Here is a 6,090-nt window from a genome sequence, read left to right as displayed (position 1 = left end):
TTAACCAAGTCAGCAGTTCATCCAGGAGAGAACTCCTTAACACCAGCACATGTGATCTGGGAGGTAGAACTCCTGCCACTCCTCTAATATCTCAGGTTCATTTCTGTATGATGTTTCTGCCAAGGATCCGATGAGTGTGGTGTGGATGAGTGTGATGGTCAGTGATATGTGATGGTCAGTGGTGAGTGTGATGGTCAGTGATGTGAGTGTGATGGTCATGTGATGGTCAGTGATGTGAGTGATGGTCAGTGATGTGATGGTCAGTGATGAGTGTGATAACAGTGATGTGTGATGGTCAGTGATGAGTGTGATGGTCAGTGATGTGAGTGTGATGGTCAGTGATGTGGTGTGATGGTCAGTGATGTGAGTGTGATGGTCAGTGATGTGTGATGGTCAGTGATGTGAGTGTGATGATCAGTGTTAAGTGATGATCAGTGATGTGATTGTGATGGTCAGTGATGAGTGTGATGGTCAGTGATGAGTGTGATGGTCAGTGATGAGTGTAATGGTCAGTGATGATGAGTGATGGTCAGTGATGTGAGTGTGATGATCAGTGATGAGTGATGGTCAGTGATGTGAATGTGACGGTCAGTGATGAGTGTGATGGTCATGTGATGGTCAGTGATGTGAGTGTAATGGTCAGTGATGAGTGTGATGATCAGTGATGTGAATGTAATGGTCAGTGATGAGTGTGATGATCAATGTATTTCAAGATTAACACCTGAAAATACTGTCTGGAGCTGAAGAACTACAGCTTCTAACATTCAGATTTAAGATTTCACTACATGTTTCTCCTGGTCATGTGAGTGTGATGGTCAGTGATGTGAGTGTGATGATCAGTAATGTGAATGAGATGGTCAGTGATGAGTGTGATGGTCAGTGATGTGTGATGATCAGTGATGTGATGGTCAGTGATGTGAGTGTGATGATCAGTGATGTGAGTGTGATGGTCATGTGATGGTCAGTAATGGTCAGTGATGTGAGTGTGATGGTCAGTGATATGTGATGGTCAGTGGTGAGTGTGATGGTCAGTGATGAGTGTGATGGTCAGTGATGTGAGTGTGATGGTCAGTGATTGATGGTCAGTGATGTGGCGTGATGATCAGTGATGTGAGTGATGGTCAGTGATGAGTGTGATGGTCATGTGATGGTCAGTAATGTGATGATCTGAGTGTGATTATCAGTGATGAGTGTGATTATCAGTGATGAGTGTGATGATCAGTGATGTGATTGTGATGGTCAGTAATGGTCAGTGATGTGAATGTGATTGTCAGTGATGTGAGTGTGATGATCAGTGATGTAATTGTGATGGTCAGTGATGAGTGTGATGGTCATGTGATGGTCATGTGATGGTCAGTAATGTGAGTTTGAAAGTCAGTGATGTGTGTTGATCAGTGATGTGATTGTGATGGTCAGTAATGTGAGTTTAATGTCAGTGATGAGTGTGATGGTCGGTGATGAGTGTGATAATCAGTGATGTGTAAAGATCAGTAATGGGAGTGTGATGGTCATTGATGTGAGTGTGATGGTCATGATGTGAGTGTAATGGTCAATGATGTGAGTGTAATGGTCAGTGAAGTGAATGGTAAAGTTAGAGAAGAGAGTTAATAAGAAATAAAAAACAGAAAGTGAATCGTAGTCAGCAGGATTAACCTGCACAGACCAATGGATTTCAAGTCCATCACCTTAACCACTCGGCCACAACTACTACACAATTCTCTATCATCCCTACTTAAACTGGAAGCCCTATTAACACAAGAAAACAAGAACCATATCTGTATAATTAACACGAAATGTGAACAGAAAACAAATCGTAGTTGGCAGGATTCGAACCTGGGAGACCCCAATGGATTTCTAGTCCATCGCCTTAACCACTCGGCCAACTACTACACAATTCTATCATCCCTACTTAAACTGGAAGCCCTATTAACACAAACAAAGAACCATATCTGTATAATTAACAAATGTGAACAGAAAGTGAATCGTAGTCAGCAGGATTCGAACCTGTGGAGAACCCAATAGATTTCAAGTCCATCGCATTAACCACTCGGCCACAACTACTACACAATTCTCTATCATCCCCTACTTAAACTGGAAGCCCTATTAACACAACAACCTGTAAACTACTGGATCGGGTAATTCATAGGAAATGTAAAAAGAAAGTGAATCGTAGTCAGCAGGATTCAAACCTGCGCGGGGAGACCCCAATGGATTTCTAGTCCATTGCCTTAACCACTCGGCCACGACACAAGTCACTGTCATCCCTACTTAAACTGGAAGCCCTATTAACACAACAACCTGTAAAGTTACTGGATCAGGGTAATTCATAGAAATGTAAACAGAAAGTGAATCGTAGTCAGCAGGATTCAAACCTGCTGGGAGACCCCAATGGATTTCAAGTCCATCGCCTTAACCACTCGCCACAACTACAACACAAGTCACTGTCATCCCCTACTTAAACTGGAAGCCCTATTAACACAACAACCTGTAAACTTACTGGATCGGGTAATTCATAGAAATGTAAACAGAAAGTGAATAGTCAGCAGGATTCGAACCTGCGGGAGACCCCAATGGATTTCAAGTCCATCGCCTTAACCACTCGGCCATGACTACAACACAAGTCACTCATCCCTACTTAAACTGGAAGCCCTATTAACACAACAACCTGTAAACTTACTGGATCGGGTAATTCATAGGAAATGTAAACAGAAAGTGAATCGTAGTCAGGATTCGAACCTGCGGGAGACCCCAATGGATTTCTAGTCCATCGCCTTAACCACTCGGCCACACTACAACAAGTCACTGATCCCTACTTAAACTGGAAGCCCTATTAACACAAGAAAACACATCTTTATAATTAAGAAATGTGAACAGAAAATAAATCGTAGTTGGCAGGATTCGAACCTGCGGGAGACCCCAATGGATTTCTAGTCCATCGCCTTAACCACTCGGCCATGACTACAACAAGTCACTGATCCCTACTTAAACTGGAAGCCCTATTAACACAACAACCTGTAAAATTACTGGATCGGGTAATTCATAGGAAATGTAAACAGAAAGTGAATCGTAGTCAGCAGGATTCAAACCTGCGGGAGACCCCAATGGATTTCAAGTCCATCGCCTTAACCACTCGCCACGACTACAACACAAGTCACTGATCCCTACTTAAACTGGAACCCCTATTAACACAAGAAAACACAAGTGAACACATCTTTATAATTAAGAAATGTGAACAGAAAATAAATCGTAGTCGGCAGGATTCAACCTGGGAGACCCCAATGGATTTCTAGACAAGTCACTGTCATCCCTACTTAAACTGGAAGCCCTATTAACACAACAACCTGTAAACTTACTGGATCGGGTAATTCATAGAAATGTAAACAGAATCAAACATGTGAGACCCCAATGGATTTCTAGTCCATCGCCTTAACCACTCGGCCACGACTACAACAGTCACTGTCATCCCTACTTAAACTGGAAGCCCTATTAACACAAGAAAACACTGAAACATCTTTATAATTAACAAATGTGAACAGAAAATAATTCATAGGAAATGTAAACAGAAAGTGAATCGTAGTCAGCAGGATTCAAACCTGCGTGGGGAGACCCCAATGGATTTCAAGTCCATCGCCTTAACCACTCGGCCACGACTACTGCACAGTTCAGTCACCCTACTTCAACTGGAAGCCCTATTAACACAAGAAAACACTGAACACATCTTTATAATTAACCCAAATGTGAACAGAAAATAAATCGTAGTTGGCAGGATTCAATGTAAACAGAAAGTAAATCTAGTCAGCAGGATTCAAACCTGCGTGGGAGACCCCAATGGATTTCAAGTCCATCGCCTTAACCACTCGGCCATGACTACAACACAAGTCACTGTCATCCCTACTTAAACTGGAAGCCCTATTAACACAACAAGTAATTCATAGGAAATGTAAACAGAAAGTGAATCGTAGTCAGCAGGATTCGAACCTGCGGGAGACCCCAATGGATTTCAAGTCCATCGCCTTAACCACTCGCCACTACAACACAAGTCACTGATCCCTACTTAAACTGAAAGCCCTACTAACACAACACCCTGTAAATTTACTTTATCTGGGTAATTAATAGGAAATGTAAACAGAAAGTGAATCGTAGTCGGCAGGATTCGAACGTGCGCAGGGAGACCCCAATGGATTTCAAGTCCATTGCCATAAACACTCGGCCACGACTACTACACAGTTAGCAGTCACCCCTACTTAAAATGGAATCACTATTAACACAAGAAAACATCTGTATAATTAACAGGAAATGTAAACAGAAAGTGAATCGTAGTCAGGATTCAACCTGCGGGAGACCCCAATAGATTCCTAGTCCATCGCCTTAACCACTTGGCCACGACAACTACACAATTAAGCTCTGTCATCCCCTACTTAAACTGGACACCCTATTAACACAAGAAAACCTTAACCACATCTTTATAATTAACCAGAAATGTAAACAGAAAATAAATCGTAGTTGGCAGGATTCAAACCTGCGGGAGACCCCAATGGATTTCTAGTCCATCGCCTTAACCACTCAGCCACAACTACTACACAAGTCACTGTCATCCCTACTTAAACTGGAAGCCCTATTAACACAACAACCTGTAAAGTTACTGGATCGGGTAATTCATAGGAAATGTAAACAGAAAATAAATCGTAGTTGGCAGGATTCAAACCTGCGGGAGACCCCAATGGATTTCTAGTCCATCGCCTTAACCACTCAGCCACAACTACTACACAAGTCACTGTCATCCCTACTTAAACTGGAAGCCCTATTAACACAACAACCTGTAAACTTACTGGATCGGGTAATTCATAGGAAATGTAACAGAAAGTGAATCGTAGTCAGCAGGATTCGAACCTGCGGGAGACCCCAATGGATTTCAAGTCCATCGCCTTAACCACTCAGCCACAACTACTACACAACTGTCATCCCTACTTAAACTGGAAGCCCTATTAACACAACAACCTGTAAACTTACTGGATCGGGTAATTCATAGGAAATGTAAACAGAAAGTGAATCGTAGTCAGCAGGATTCAACCTGCGGGAGACCCCAATGGATTTCTAGTCCATCACCTTAACCACTCGGCCACGACTACAACACAAGTCACTGTCATCCCTACTTAAACTGGAAGCCCTATTAACACAACAACCTGTAAACTTACTGGATCGGGTAATTCATAGGAAATGTAAACAGAAAGTGAATCGTAGTCAGCAGGATTCGAACCTGCGGAGACCCCAATGGATTTCTAGTCCATCGCCTTAACCACTCGGCCACGACTACAACACAAGTCACTGTCATCCCTACTTAAACTGGAAGCCCTATTAACACAACAACCTGTAAAGTTACTGGATCGGGTAATTCATAGGAAATGTAAACAGAAAGTGAATCGTAGTCAGCAGGATTCAAACCTGCGGAGACCCCAATGGATTTCAAGTCAATCACCTTAAAAGACCAGAGAAGAAGATATGTGGTCTCCAATCACTATCCCAACTAACCTATACTGAGTAGAGAGTGAAAAGTGTGTGTCTGTGTGGTTGTCCACAATGCTGTTTGCTTTGCAGATGCAGCGGTGGTGTAAATGTCCATGATAGAAAGAGAGACTATGATCTTCTAAGTGGTCCTCACTATCCTCAGTATCTTGCTCCCAAGACTGTGCAGTTCCCAAACCAGGCAGTGATGCAGCTGCTCGGGATGCTCTCAATGGTCCCTCTGTAGAACTTGGTCAGGTTATAATTCTCAGCCTTCTCAGGAAGTAAAGATGCTGGGCTTTTTGGTGATGGGGCTGGAGGAGCCTTTCCTGTTTGCACATACTTGGGTATACACCATGAAGTTAAAATCCTGAATCGCATTGACCTGGATGCTTCAGCAATAATGTAATACATTCTCAATAACTGATATGTTTAGGTTTTTTGCTGTTTTTTTTGTTACTTAAACAGCAAATACACAATGTTGTGATTGCAGCTTGAGAAACTCCATGCCATTGGATACAAGGCTGTTCTGCTTCTTTGCAAGGAGACAAAAAGAATGAAGTCAAGTGTGAAATATTAACCCTCTCT

General features: G+C 42.5%; 1 non-coding gene across 1 annotated transcript; it reads right to left on the bottom strand.

The window, feature by feature from the left end:
- Positions 1-3,572: 3,572 nt before the first annotated feature.
- trnas-uga lies at positions 3,573-3,654 on the bottom strand. Its single transcript has one exon. It is a non-coding gene; the product is annotated as a tRNA-Ser (tRNA).
- Positions 3,655-6,090: the final 2,436 nt, after the last annotated feature.

Source organism: Silurus meridionalis, chromosome 23 (genome assembly GCF_014805685.1).
Source record: "Silurus meridionalis isolate SWU-2019-XX chromosome 23, ASM1480568v1, whole genome shotgun sequence".
NCBI classification, from domain to species: Eukaryota; Metazoa; Chordata; class Actinopteri; order Siluriformes; family Siluridae; genus Silurus; species Silurus meridionalis.
Note: the sequence above shows the minus strand (reverse complement) of the source record. Positions and strands in the feature narration are given on the sequence as shown.